Here is a 15966-nt window from a genome sequence, read left to right as displayed (position 1 = left end):
TTGGTGAGAAATGTTTTTACACGCTTTATATTAGCTTCACCTGTATGTTTGTATGTTTGTAACCGACTTCTTTGGGCGCGATTTTGACCCACTTTAAATGGCCAGATTTCGTTCAAACTTTGTAGATTTATTGAGGACCGATGACAATACACTAATTTGATAAAATTTTCTATTTTTTAGTTCGGTTTTCTATAAAAAGCGTGATTTTTAGTTTTTTTAAACTATTATTGTTATTTTCTCTTTGTATCGAAAACGTTACAATTATAGTTTAACATAATATTTATTTTTTGAGAACTATTCAATATTTTCTGCTCACATTAAATCGTGTTACTTTACCAATCACTTATTTCTTTTGTAAAATGTCTGAAAATTCAAAAAAGTTTTCATACAAGATACTGCGTGCCTTTGTTTCGTCTCGTTATGAGAAAAACGTAAATACTGAGTTCACAGTAATCCGTTGAGTTCGTTCTAATTACTTCTAACTGAACGAACTTTTGAAATTAAAGTTAAATTTAAACTGTAGTTATTACTTTGGCGAACTTTTACTACCGTTAGATTAAAACATTAATTTCGTATAAAAATGAATGATCGATATTCTAGAACTTTGAAACTGCAGCAGTTTGTCGCAGTTTTGCTGCAAAGATAATTAACTGTATTCTTACATTATGTATAAAACATTTACCTATGTGGTAGGTATACTACCATGACATAATATGTAGGTACATAATCGTCGTCTCTTATATACGATATATACGATACTTTAAGTGACTATTTACTAGGGATGCGCCGAATACCGAATACATATTCGGTATTCGGCATATTCGGCATTTTTGTCACTATTCGTATTCGGCCGAATTATTCGGTTTAGGTGCCGAATATATTCGGTATGAGTATTTCTACTTTCTTGGCTATAGAACTAAATAAATAACTTCATATTATGAATGATTTATGTCATACTATACACAAGTCAAAGAAATCCTATGAAGAATGTTTGAACCTAAGGTATACAGGGTGTAATCGTTAAGTGTGCACAGGCGATTATTCCGTAACTATAACAGATATCAAAAAACCTTTAACTGATATTGAAAGTACTATGCCTAATGAGTAAAATGACAGTAATAATTTTTTAAAAATAAAACGAGAAATATCCAAAAATGTTACATGAAACGCTCCCATACATTGTCCCATACAATGTTCGAGACGACATCCTCGATTTGGAATACCATTGTATTCCACATCGAGCTCTATTTACAGTCTCTGAATGAACTTTCATTAAAATTTGCGAAATAATTATAGCACAAAATCAAATAACAAAGCAAAACCTTTCATATTAAATGTTTGAAATAGTCATATTTCATACTAAATGTATGGGAGCGTTTCATGTAACATTTTTGGATATTTCTCGTTTTATTTTTAAAAAGTTATTATTGTCATTTTACTCATTAGGTATAGTACTTTCAATATGAGTTAAAAGTTTTTTGATATCTGTAATAGTTATGGAATAATCGCCTGTGCACACTTAACGATTACACCCTGTATAAAATAAAACGATCATTACATTTAAAACCAACGTTTATTTTGTAAATTTACATCAACATAATAATTTAATCATGTTTATTATTAGAACTTAGTCAGTATTTAATATTTATAGTACTTTAAATCCTGAAGTCTGAAGACAATGCTTTTAGTCCCAATTGAAAATGACATTACGTCCGCTCATATTGCAAACACTAACTTAAAGTAAAAATATAAAATTTTTAAACAATTTAAAAATTTTGATATTTTGTGCGAAGTTTCAACACAACTGAGACGGCACGGAGTGCGCGGGCGATATACGCGGGTGGCGGGCGGTGAGGTAAGGCTCGCTCACCACTGAGCCGGCAGCTACTTGCGACCCGTTAGAACTGGTTTACGCATCAAAACACGTCAAAACATTGAACCGAATAATTCGGCCGAATATTCGGTTCGGTAAGGTTCTAACCGAATAGTATTCGGTATTCGGTTATTCGGTGAAACCACTATTCGGCGCATCTCTACTATTTACTATTTATACGTGACTATTTATACGTGTCACAATTTTATAGGTAGCGCTTGTAATTTCAGTTTATTTTTACTTTTTTATACTAATAATCCTTAATCCTAAAATGCGATATACGTAAACAAAAAAACTGAAACAGTTTTATATATTAATAAGTCTTTACATATTATCTCTCTCGTAACAGTTTTAAAAAAGCAGTAACAGACATCACCAATTCAATAATTTCTTAGTTTACTTTTACACATTCTCACCACACTACACCATTATACACAACACACACAGTACACACATTCACACATCCATACCAAACATTCTATAATGGGTAGGTACGTTTTCCTCTTTTTTGTATATCATGTCCAAAAACATATGTATAAATTAATTTTTTCCACTTTATCATTGTTATAATTAATGTAAAACTACTGTCACATTAATTGTCTTATTATTGGTATTCCTTTTTATTGGCGTATTGTTTTGTTAAAGTTAAATAAAAATATTGTAATACAAATAGCTGTAAGGAATCTATGTATATAAAAAATAAAAATAAAAATAAAAATATTATGTAATCTCATACATAGGTTGGTTTGTTACCAGACCTTGGCCTAACTTGCGGATGGAACAGGCTGTCAGCCTTGAGGCGAGATGACGAGAAGAAATACTCTATCTACTGTAGGTATGTATCTATATTCGCAAATACATGCATTTTAATTTGATTAATATGGTGTTGATTAGTTCTTATTATATATATGAACCATGCATGCCTTTGGTTTTCAGTAAAGGATATGCGCATAGTTAATATAATATTATTTATTTATTTATTTTTTACATTCATAGATTCCTTACAGCTTGTATTACAATATTTATAATTAACTGTAACAAAACAATACGCCAATAAAAAGGAATGCCAATAATAAGATAATTAATGTGACAGTAGTTTAACATTAATTATTACAATGACAAAGTGGAAAAAATTATTATTATATATAGGATAATAAAAAAATATATGATTTAGTTTTAATTATATAATATGAAAATGGCAACTACATCTGTATATAGATTCTTCTTGGCTTTTCTCTGTAGACACAGATTCTTGAAATCGATAGTAACCGGTAGTAAACTAATTGTTACGTAACATGTGCCCAAAATGCTTGTAAAATAAATCAATTTGAATAATTACATGTTTCAGTCTTGTAAAAAAAATCCTGACTTGTAACTTATTTCTAACTAGATAAAAATAGTTACACATATACCTATATGAAATTGCAAAAACGAATACAATTTCACAAGAAAACATGTAAATCTCTCTCGTGAATCTAGTTTAACATAATATAGAATCAATAAAATGTCAGTACACTATTTGTTTTAGTGAAAGACGGGTGGCAAAGTATGTTAACAGTGTTGGTCAATATTTAAATGGCTGAGTGTTAAATATAAGAAACTAGTGTTTGAATGCGGTGTTGCTGCGTTTATGAAAGCTATGTATTGTAATGATAATGAGCAAAATCGTTTGAAGATAGGGTGTAGTACTTAATATGTTAAAGAGTAACAAACAAATAAATTTTTGCTCCAGTGAAAGAAATTCTAAGAAACTCTTACTCTTCACTATGATATAATATTAACAAAATAGAATGGAATTTTCTTTTATTTGAACTGAAAGATATTTTTTTTATTAAGCCTTTCGAATTTTCCAATATTTTATATTTGAGTAATTTTAATTGACCAATTAAGGTGTAACATTTGAAAATAATATCAATTTGATAGTCAACTCAAACTCAACTCAGACCAACTCAAACATTTATTTATTCAATAAGACTTCTTCTTGAAGCACTTTTGAATCGTCAATAAATATTTTTAACATTAACCACCGATTCGGAAAGCAGTATCTATGGAGAAGAACCAGCAAGAAACCAGCAAGAATTTAATTTTACATAATATGCCGAAAAACTGAATAAAACAAAATTTGTATTGACATAAATATAACGAATAAAATGTATTAATTCTCAACTCTCATAAATAATTAATGAAATCCAGTATATTTAAATTATGTTCAATTAATCTGAATTAATGGCATTGTAACGTAACGTTTTGTTAAATATTTTATTTTATTAAAAGCACTACATCGATTCACTATAATGTGTGCTACTTTATTAACTACAAAGACATCATTAAACTAAAACTTAAACAAGGATATAGTATACAATTAAATCCCGGCTCTACCCGTGTTAAATGAAAGATCCCATAATATAAAGATGACCTTTGAGATGAAATAGTAAAATTTTATCTTGAACTAAGTATTGTTTGCTAGGTGTTAGCAATCGTTGGTGAAAATATCCAAATTCCCGTTCACTGACGCTACCTATATACCTAAATACTAGATTTGTAAATAAACCGACTCTAATTTAAAATTTAAATTCAAATTATACTAAATAATAGCAGAAGTACGACAGGCTAGTGAAAAGACAAAAATTGCAGCGACATTTTAGTTTCAATTGAAAACATTTATTTTTACAAGCGCAATAACCTTTCACAATTAAGAGCAAGCATATAATATTTGTAATAAAAAACCATAGAGCCAAAATGCCAAAAGAAAAGGCATGGTAAAGCCTATAGAGCTTTTTGTAGAGCGATTGAAAAAATATTTAAATATTTCGTACAGCGATATTTTGGTAAAACCTTTATATATACAGAACAACAAAAAAAAGGAAAAATATTTTTTGAATACAAATGTCATTGATTATTTCAACGTAATATTTAAAACTTGTAGTATCTATGTTACATCTCAAAATTGGGCATATATTTTTTCATGTTCAACTCTATACATTTTAAATGAACTACAAAAATCTCTACCAACAATAGAGATAATTATATTTTTCTCGTAGTTAAATTAAGTGAAAAAAAAACTATGTACTTACACCAACAATACACCTAATTAATTTACACTTAGCACAAGCACTAGTTTTTACACCAACCAATTTCGTTACAATCAATTCCAATTCGATACACACAGATACACACAACAATCACAACACTGCAAAATCCGTAATCCTGGAAACTAACAAAAAAATACTAATTCCACAAAGATAAATTAGGCAAAAAAAGAATTGTTCGAAATTCTTCAATTACGAATATTCGAACGCGGCGATTTCTAGGGTAGAGACAATGAATGTACATTACACGCTTCTCGCTCGGCTGGCAGAAGGGAACTGAGCGCCGATACCTGCAGCGGCACGCACACAGACACAAAGCACGCACACATCGGAACAATATAATATTCTTACGATTTTAAAGCCCGTCTTCACGTGCGGAGCTTTTGTGTATTTTGAGTCTAATTCACACGCAGTGCAGCACTGCCTTTATTGTTTATTATAAATTAGTTAATGCTATATTATAATATAAGTACCTAATACCTACTCACTACATAATTATTACCAAAGTATTATAAAAATAAGAATAAACATTTTTTAAATGATGTAAAGAAACGATGTAATTAATACGAAATTAAACGTAAAATAAGTTTAAACTCTTTGTTTTATATTATTTGAGTTTCACAGTAAACACTGCGTACATCGGATAGCCCTTGTCAAATAATTGAATAACGTAATCAATCTCACATAATGGATTTACAAAACCTCTCCAATTACACGGAACCATAAAAATAATTGTTGCCATACAAAATTAACTCTACAGTTTCGAGCCCATCAAGCAATAAAGTGATGTTTTTTTATCTGTATTGTGCATTTTTACGAATTAAGTTGTTAACACATTACTGGTGTTGGAAAAATCTTTCATTTATACACAATAGTGTAATGATAAACGGAATTTCGTTTATTTCGTTGGCATGTATGAATCGTTAAATCGTTTTGGATGAAAGTTGATGAAAAAATATGATAGCTGATAGCTCTACCTATCGTGATAGTGGAGGTCACAGGCTTTTTCTTGCAAGAATAAATCTTGAGGATGGTAAAACATACTTATTGTTCGTCGTGTATAATAACTAGTTGTTTGTCCCGGCTTCGTATACCTAAGTTTACACGAAAAATAGGCAAAAAAACTGTAACTCTACATACCTACATATTATAAATGTAGCTTTCTACATACCTAATCAAAGTCGATTTAGTACGTAGTTTTCGGGCTTAATTGGTATGGACAAACAAAAAAATCATTTCTTTCGTCAGATTTCTTTTTGGTGTGGACAAACAAAAAAATCATTTATTTTAAAAAGTTACAAAAGCTCTACAATTTATTAATTTCAAAGTTATAGTGGGTAATAGCGCAAGTAGGGAACAAAACGTATTTAAATTTCACAGATAATTTATTTCTCTATAATTAAGTAGAGTATAGGGTAAAAGCATTTCACATCTATTTACAAAAAAATTTTTAGGAATTTTCTTTGGAGATTGTTTCCAAAGCTCTCTGGTTAAGATGCTCAAAATATCGAAACAACAAACGGTTCGGTACGTTAGAAATATATAAAAATATGATTGTGCTTTTTCACTATAAAGAAATATAATTTTGAATTAACATCAGGTAATATGCGTGTTTGTCCAATTAATATTATTTGTTATTTTTTGCAGTCACAAATGTAGTTATTACTTATTAGGATAAATGAAATAAATATAACTCAATAAGAATTCTTTAATATAATATTTTGTTTGCTTTTTGAAAAAACTTGGCGTCCTGAAGTTCGATGCTCAAGCCAACTCAGAATATTTCTTGAACCTGTGAAAAAAAACGATTGAATTTTACAGGAAAAGGATAGGGAACAAATAAAATGTGTTTATATAATAATAATATATTCATATTGAAATAAAAAATATTCTCACAATAAATTGTATATCAAAGGATTTCCAGCATAACTTAGAATTTAACAAAGAGAAGCCTAATATTTTTCTTACATGTTCTTACATGATTTTTTAATAAATGTTCTAAAGGGAAAATGTAATATAATAGACAAATCAAGTTAATGCAATAAATACACAATTAATTAGCATTTATTATGTAATTTGAATAGATACAATACTTATAAATTAAAGATTTTAACGGATTTTAGTCTCCCCGCGCTTGCTGCAAAGTTTGCGAAACATCGAGAAAATAATATAATGAATAAATCGCGTTTAAAATCCGTTAAAATCTTTAGTTTCTAAATATTATATAGGTAATACTCGCCTATAAGTCTCGACTAGTCAAACACTAGGAAATACAAGATACAACTTTTAGGGCTGATTTTTCAATCCTTGGTTAAAACTTATTCATCGAATAACGTATTAAACTACCATTTCAAAAATGTATTCTAATTGTCCGTATTTGACAGTTTACAGGTGACATTTTAAAATGTTCGTGTAATACTTTATTGGACGGATAAATTTTAACCAAAGATTGAAAAATCAGCCCTTATACGCACTAATTTAGTCCAGGGTCGAAACTATGATTTGCTAAAATACTTAATACTATTTTATGAGTATAGTTTAGTTGAAGCCAACAAAAGATGTTAACAGTATTATTAGGTAGGAACTTTGATATTACAAAAACCTTATTAACCTATATTAATCAAATTAGATTTTATTTTAACAAATTATGAAATAAATGGACCCACCAAAAGGAAAATAACGTTAATTGTTTTATACAATGTAGGTATGTCGTGATAAGTAATAAGTAATAACCTATCACGACATAGTATAAAACAAAGTCGCTTACTCTATGTCCCTATGTCCATTTGTATGCTTAAATCTTTAAAACTACGCAACGGATTTTGATGCGGTTTTTTTTAATAGATAGGGCGATTCAAGAGGAAGGTTTTAGTATATAATTTATTAGGTTTTAGACAAAGCGGGCGAAGCCACGGGCGATACGCTGGTAGTATTATAAAGTATTCATAAAAAAGAAACGGTATAATAATCTTTATTATGGAAAATATACGCAAAATTATATATTCAGTATATTCCTGATTCGGTTCATTTGCATAAATAATTAATTATATTAATTGATAAGTCGTGAGGTTTTGTTATTAATTTTGCGGTGTAGGTATATTTTTGTTCCGAATCCATATCCATATTATATTATACGATAATATCCTTTATTTTGTTTATATATTTTACCGTGATTTTACAGAAATTAATAAAATATTAATTATATGATTTGTACATAATTTGTTGATTACATTATATATTTTATTAGTTGTTTATTTTTATGTTTTATGTATGATATTTTTTAAAATATTTCTTTGCAGCAAACGTTAACGTTAGGATATATTTTTTAGGTTCTAACGTTTCAATCTAAGCAATTTTAATGTCGTCTGTAATGAAGTTCTACAATTAGCCCGTAAATTATATTTTTATTGGAGTTATTTTCACAAACATCAAATATAAATGCAAAAGTATCTGTCTGTCTCTTTGTCTCATCTCAACTACTGAACCGATTTTAATTAGAGATTTGGTACTGAATAACAGAGATTATGTCTCGAATATCTTACTGTAACGAAATATGCGGGGTTTTTCAGTGGTTACGGACGAAGCCGCGGGCGGTAAGCTAGTGTGAAATAGTTTTGAAATTCACTTCAAGTATAATATTTTAACGTGTGTCTAAACCGACTAGCCTGGTATTAATACGGGTTTTATCCTAAAGCTATGCAAATTAGTCTCCCTAAAACATAGTCTAGATGGGACAAGGACAAGGGACTCCGTATTCATTCATTCTCTATATTATTTTATTAGAATTTTCAAACAACCTGTTTTTGCTATTATATTATTATTGGCTGTTTTATTATATCTTTATAGGTTTAAGAATTATTGTTAAAAAGTTGTATTCAGAGATAGGATAAAAACTCATGTACTAATTTTTTAAGCTATTGCATAGCTTCTATCACGGGCCTTGAGCGCGGGGACCGAATAGAGAAATTCCGTAACGAAAAAACCTCACGCTCCCCACTCCGACGGGCGGAGGTGTGGCTTGCTATGATAGCAAGCAATAGCTTTACCGCGGCAGTCCCCGAGTGCCACACGTCGTTTTATGGTGATAATAATTATTGCTGATAATGCTGATACTAAATTACATTTCGATAATATTTGCCCTCAAAAGTAAACCAAATTTAGTAAAAACTGGTACCAAACTTGATAACTTTAAAGCAATAAACTGAATTTCCAACTTAGCTATAAAATATTATAATTATAATCTGCTGCCAAAATACCCAACAAAATATAGTATATATATAAACAGATATATAACTTTCATAAAGCTATAAATTTCTTTTTACAACATTTAACTGTATAACATTAATTATTTTATTTCTCGCCTACGCAAAATACGCTCATATTATGTATATACTTTTCTATATCCATACTAATATTATAAATGCGAAAGTAACTCTGTCTGTCTGTCTGTCTGTTACTCAATCACGCCTAAACTACTGAACCAATTTTCATGAAATTTGGTATGAAGATAATTGGATACCCGAGAAAGTACATAGGCTACTTTTTATCCCGGGAAAATAACACATTCCCGGAAATCCTACGGGAACGGGAACTATGCGGTTTTTTCTTTGACTGCGCGGGCGAAGCCGCGGGCGGAAACCTAGTATATTATAAAGCTGAAGAGTTTGTTTGTTTGAACGCGCTAATCTCAGGAACTAATGGACCGATTTGAAAAATTATTTCGGTGTTAGATAGACCATTCATCGAGGAAGGCTATAGGGTATAATATATCATATCGCTAAGACCAACAGGAGCGGAGCCATGCGAGTAAAACCGCGGAGCGCAGTTAGTTCAAAATAATATCAATAAAAATATAGGTAATCTGTAATTCGAGGTTAAATTAAAATCATAATTGTATTTGAACAAAGGATCAAATGTCATTTATTTATTTTGTGATAATGTTGACGTGATATTTTTGAAATAATTGCTTCTATAGTATCAGATAGCCGCAATTAATTTTTTATATTACTTTGAATTAAATTTAAATTTTAACTGATATTTAAAACGTAATAATATCTCAATAATTATAAAAAAATATTGCATAAGAATGGAATAAAGTACAAAGGTTTTTTTACATATTTTATAATTAATATCTTCTCGAGACGATAGTGTTTTAGTTAGTAAAGTGAAGAACACGATTTCTCATTGGCTATATGATAATAAACAATTTTCCTAAAATTATGAGATTCACGCATTAATGTGCGAGCCACATACATAGACTTATGATATTACTAAGTATATATTATATGTATATATTTTAATATAACATTGTACCAACCATTTAAGATTGCCATATAAAATATCAAACCCTTCCGAATCCGGATGTTTCCCAATCACATAGTCCCCATATAAAGCACACGTCTTTTCAATCAACTCAGTTATTCGGTTATTAAAATCTGTTATTGTTTGTGCGAAATTAATTAGCTTTAATTACATCGTGATAATGGAATGTTCAATAAAGCCGTAGAGGGAGTTAAATGGAATATGTTACCTTTTACGTTGTTGTACGATATAATTAATTTATTTTTGAGTGTGTGATAGCTTAAAAAGCTGTTATTGAGAGCTCGCTATTTCCATGGCACACTGTTTGTCTTTATGGTTATCGTTCACATTTTTAACTAGCTAAATATAAACCAATTATTCAAAATTAATGCACATGGAAACAGTTGTTGATTATATTTTTAGGCAAGTAATCTATAACAATAATTGACAAGAAATATATTACGACACAGTCGCAGAGCACAACAACTTATTAAATCAACTAAATAAATGAAAAAACCAAAAATTAACATATTCTTGCACCTTTTTAAGAGGCTTTTGAATATTAAATTGCTAGCGAAGCAGCACAAGCTATTTGGAGTCGGCTGAAAAAAATGACAGCACACAATTAAAAAACAATAAAAAAAAAAAAAAAAAAAAAAAAACATAACATAGTAAAATTTTATTATAACACGTTTTGAGGCACGACCTTATAGCTCACTCAGATGTGACCAGCCTAATGACGGTGTTTCAGGCGTTAGTCAATCCGTCAGACGTTTGGACTATTTCCCATTTATTGCAAAAGGAATTTCATCAAATAAAACCCTTCTGAACCTGTACCCGTCCGTTTGGTAAAAAAAAATGCAGAAACGCTCTATTTCGTGCCTTGGGCTAGCAAAAATATCATTGAATTTAGCAAAATTTCGTCCGTCGATCTATCACTGTCTCAGAACAATTTCAATCGATTACCGTACGGGCACAAGTCCGGATTATTGGACTTGTATTTCTATTTCCAACTAATCCCTCACCCTGGCTTTTCTTGAAAGCAGTGTACTGATACTTTTAGGAGTGGGAGTCGAGCACTGCTTCGGCACGAAATGGGTCAAGCTCGCACCGGGGAAGTTACCACACCCTCACAGGAAACCGGCGTGAAGTGGTGGCATATTAACAGTATGCCACCGCGTTTCGTACGGTGAGTGAGGGGTCCGGAGGCCCAAAAACAACAACCCCCAAATATGAACGCGGCATTATTAGGCAGAATACCCCAGGAGGGTACCGGCACCTGCGGTGCAGGAGAATCCCTCCCGCAGCGCCTGCGCTGCGGCAGCCCGTCGTATTCTGGGGCGGGCATAATTCCGCTCGGTCATGTGCCAAGGGGTTCGCAGAGCAAGCAAAAAAAAATCACCCCCCTCCACTCTCACGGTGGACTTTTGTAACATACGGGGGCTGCACACTAACTTAAACGCCGTCCACTACCATCTTGAGACGGCTAAGCCGGCCTTGCTCTTCCTGACTGAGACTCAGATATCAACTCCGGCCGACGTATCTTATCTCACATACCCTGGTTTTAAGCTGGAGCATACTTTTGCACCGCGTGCCGGGGTATGCGCATACGTTAGGGAGGATATCTGTTGTCGACGTCTTGGCACCCTTGAAGGTGAGGATCTGTCTACTATCTGGCTGCATATTGACTGCGGCGACCACCCTCGCGTCTATGCTTGCCTGTACAGATCCCACAGCGGGAATACTGGTACCGACCGATTATTTGAGCACATCCAAGAGATGATCGACACCTTGCTTGTACAGTTCCCTTCTGCAGAGCTCGTGGTTTTAGGCGATTTCAATGCCCACCACGTTGAATGGCTCGGGTCGCGTACAACTGACCACGCGGGACGAACTGTACACGATTTTGCTCTAGCCTATGGCCTAACACAGCTGGTCTCATCGCCTACGCGAATACCGGATGTGGAGGGCCATACTCCCTCTCTTTTGGATCTTCTGCTGACCACACATCCCGAGAACTATCAGGTCTCCGTCGTGGCCCCACTGGGGTCATCAGACCATTGCCTGATACGGAGTATGGTGCCACTTATGGGCTCGAAACAGCAGACACCTGCAGCTCGACGCCGTGTGTGGCACTACAAGTCGGCAGACTGGGACGGAATGCGTGGTTTTTTCGCTTCCTACCCATGGGGGCCTGTTTGCTTCTCCTCGGAGGATCCCAACGCTTGTGCTGAGTCTATCACTGACGTGGTACTGCAGGGTATGGAACTATTTGTGCCATACTCTGTTGTGCCCGTTGGTGGTAGATCTAAGCCTTGGTTTGGACGTTCCTGTAACATGGCGTCTTGTCAGAAACAGGAACTTTTTCAAGCCTGGGTTGCAGCAACGGCGTGTCGCGATCCAAGCGTTGGTCTCATCAGGAAGAAGTACAACTCTGCCTCCAGATCCTACAAGAGAGAAATCGCTAGGGCTAAATCCAGTTATATTGGTGCACTTGGCGATAGACTAGCGCGACTTCCTTCGGGAACACGGGCGTTTTGGTCCCTCGCCAAAGCCATCCAAGGTAACTTCTGTCGTTCATCCTTTCCTCCTTTGCACAAGGACGAAGACTCTCGGGCCCATTCCGCTAAAGAGAAAGCCGAACTCCTGGGCGCTCTCTTTGCTAGGAACTCGACTCTTGATGACAGGGGAAAGACACCGCCTACCATCCCGCGGTGCAACCATTCAATGGCGGATATACGTTTCACACAACGTGCCGTTCGAAACGCTCTCTTTTCCCTTGACATCCATAAGTCGACAGGGCCGGATGGAGTCTCTCCTATTGTGCTTAGGACATGTGCTCCTGAGTTGGCACCGGTTGTAACGCGTCTTTTTCGGCTCTCTTACGCCAAAGGAATCGTTCCGAACTCGTGGAAGACTGCTCTTGTCCACCCAATCCCTAAAAAAGGCGATCGCTCAAATCCGTCTAACTACAGACCGATCGCCATCACCTCTTTACTCTCCAAAATAATGGAATCCATTATTAACTGCCAGCTCATGAGGTACCTGGAGGAGAACCAGCTGTTAAGCGACCGGCAATACGGTTTCCGTAGTGGTCGCTCGACTGGTGATCTTTTGGTGTACCTCACCCACAGATGGGCGGAGGCGGTTGAGAGTAAAGGGGAGGCATTGGCTGTAAGTTTGGATGTAGCGAAAGCCTTCGATCGGGTCTGGCACAAGGCACTTCTAGCGAAATTACCATCTTTCGGACTTCCTGCGAGGTTATGCGATTGGGTTGCCAGCTTCCTGGAAGAGAGGAGCATTAAGGTCGTTATCGACGGTTCCTGCTCTAAGCCTCTTTATGTGAATGCTGGTGTCCCACAAGGCTGCGTGCTATCTCCTACACTGTTTCTTCTGCATATCAATGATTTGTTACAAATCAGTAACATCCATTGCTATGCAGACGACAGTACGGGGGATGCTCTTTATCCCGGCCGTGCGAACACCTCAATGGAAAGCCTCAATGAGAGCCGAAACAAACTTGTGTCTGAAGTCGAGTCTTCCCTTCAAGAAGTCTCGGATTGGGGCGAACTTAATCTTGTTGAGTTCAATCCCCAAAAGACACAGGTTTGCGCGTTCACCGCTAAAAAGACCCCATTTGTCGTAGAACCTCGGTTTAAGAGTACTCCCCTTAGTATATCGCCGAAAATCGGAATCCTCGGAGTTGAAATCTCGAGTGACGTTCAATTCCGCAGTCATTTGGAAGCGAAGGCTAAATTAGCCTCGAAAAAGCTTGGTGTGCTCAGCAGATCGAGACAGTACTTCAAGCCGGCCCACCGACTTCAGCTGTACAAGGCTCAGGTGCGACCGCATATGGAGTACTGTTCTCATCTCTGGGCCGGAGCCCCACAGTATCAACTCCTTCCTCTTGACCGCATCCAACGTCGAGCAGCTCGAATTGTCGATGACCGTAGGCTTTCCGATAGGCTCGATCCTCTGTCAGTGCGAAGAGACGTTGCGTCTCTCTGTATACTGTACAGAATCTACTATGGGGAGTGCTCTGAGGAATTGTTCCACCTACTACCAGCCGCACAGTTCCACCACCGGACCACACGCCGTAAAAACCAGTTCCATCCGCACCATCTGGATGGTTGGCGCTCCACCACTGTCCGCTTCACCCGCAATTTCCTTCCGCGTACGGTGAAACTGTGGAACGATTTGCCACCTGCGGTGTTCCCGAACAACTACGACATTGGGGCCTTCAAGAAAAGAGCTTATTTGTCCATAAAAGGCCGGCAAAGCACCTGCAACACTTCTAGTGTTGCAAGTGTTTATGGGCGGTGGTGACCACTTACCATCAGGTGGCCCACCTGCCCCTTTGCTTGCTCTGACATAAAAAAAAAAAAAAAAAAAAAAACTGATTAAAAAGTATCCATCTAGTTCAAGTGAATGTACATTTAAAACGCTTTATGTAATCTAAGGCAACAAATATAAATAATAAATATATCCATGTTTAGTTGGATAATGTAGATTACCTACGTGTAGAGTTAATTATTTTACTGTCCCGGTTTGATTGAACTGTATTGTAGGTAAAAACAAACTGTTTGCCCCGTTTCCGCCCGCAATATATTTGTTAGTTTTTCAAAATGTTATCAGTTGTTTCTTATTCTAGGACGAATCCAACTAAATAAAAATTATTAAAATCTGGTCAGCCGATTTTGAGTTATAGTGGTAACTAACAGGGGATAGAATCTCAATAAAGAATATTTTTATCAACAATCATACTACCAAAACAATACAAAACATTGGCAAAGTAGAAAAACATTCGCCAGCGAAACGATGAAGAAAAATGTTACCGTCTAACATTACAGCGCATTTGAAATTATAATAAGCACACTATAGTCTAACTGAGCGTCTCCAACGTAAAATTAAATATTCAAATATTCTTAAAACAGACACAGATAACATTTTACTGGTCGTACTGAAGTGTTCCGTGGACTCTTATCTTTTACGTTGCGAAATTTCTGTTTATTCGGATTAATAATTGCGATGGAAAAATGATGTATCGATTTAGGGATGAATTTACTTGAATTTAATTTGGATATTAAGGTTGGATGTTCATTATTGTAATTTTATTTTACTGTAAATTTATCTGTGTTAATGTTCTGAAGTTTTTGTAGATAGAATGAATTAGTTTTCATTCTCTTTAAAATAATACAACATTACAAAACAGAATTTATTCTAAATAATGATAAACAAAATACCGAAACGCAAAATTACAAAAATTCTAGATCAAAATTTAGGGAATTTGTAAGCTTCCTATTAAATATTTTATAAAAATAATATGATGGTTGGAAAACAATTCAAAGTTATTGCCAGCATATTGCGATAATTTTTTTCCGTAGTCCGAATGCTTGAACAAATTATGGTTGTAATTCCATGAACTCTTTTTTTATAATATGTATCCTTTTGATTAAAAGTAATAAAATGCAGGTATGTTTTTCAATTCAATATTATCATTTACATTATTATGTAAAACCTAATTATTATCAAACTTTGGTCGAAAATCCTAAACCCAACCCGGGTTTAGACCCCTTTAAAACAACAATGTTTCTTAACTCTATGTGCTTAAAATTTAAATTCTCCACAAATGGAGACATGATAAAGAAAACAAAATTGTAAATATTTCATAAATTAAAGTTAAACATCTAAATTCTTAACATG

General features: G+C 34.3%; 1 protein-coding gene across 1 annotated transcript in view; it reads right to left on the bottom strand.

Moving 5' to 3' along the window:
- LOC123699844 (protein sidekick-1) overlaps window positions 1-5049 on the bottom strand; it is a 218310-nt gene extending 213261 nt beyond the window's left edge. The window contains exon 1 of the mRNA XM_045646884.1: window positions 4948-5049. The gene's annotated coding sequence lies outside the window, so the exon portion shown is untranslated. The remainder of the gene's footprint in view (window positions 1-4947) is intronic.
- Window positions 5050-15966: the final 10917 nt, after the last annotated feature.

This window comes from Colias croceus, chromosome 18, assembly GCF_905220415.1.
Source record: "Colias croceus chromosome 18, ilColCroc2.1".
NCBI lineage: Eukaryota > Metazoa > Arthropoda > Insecta > Lepidoptera > Pieridae > Colias > Colias croceus.
This window is presented reverse-complemented; position numbering and strand designations above follow the sequence as displayed.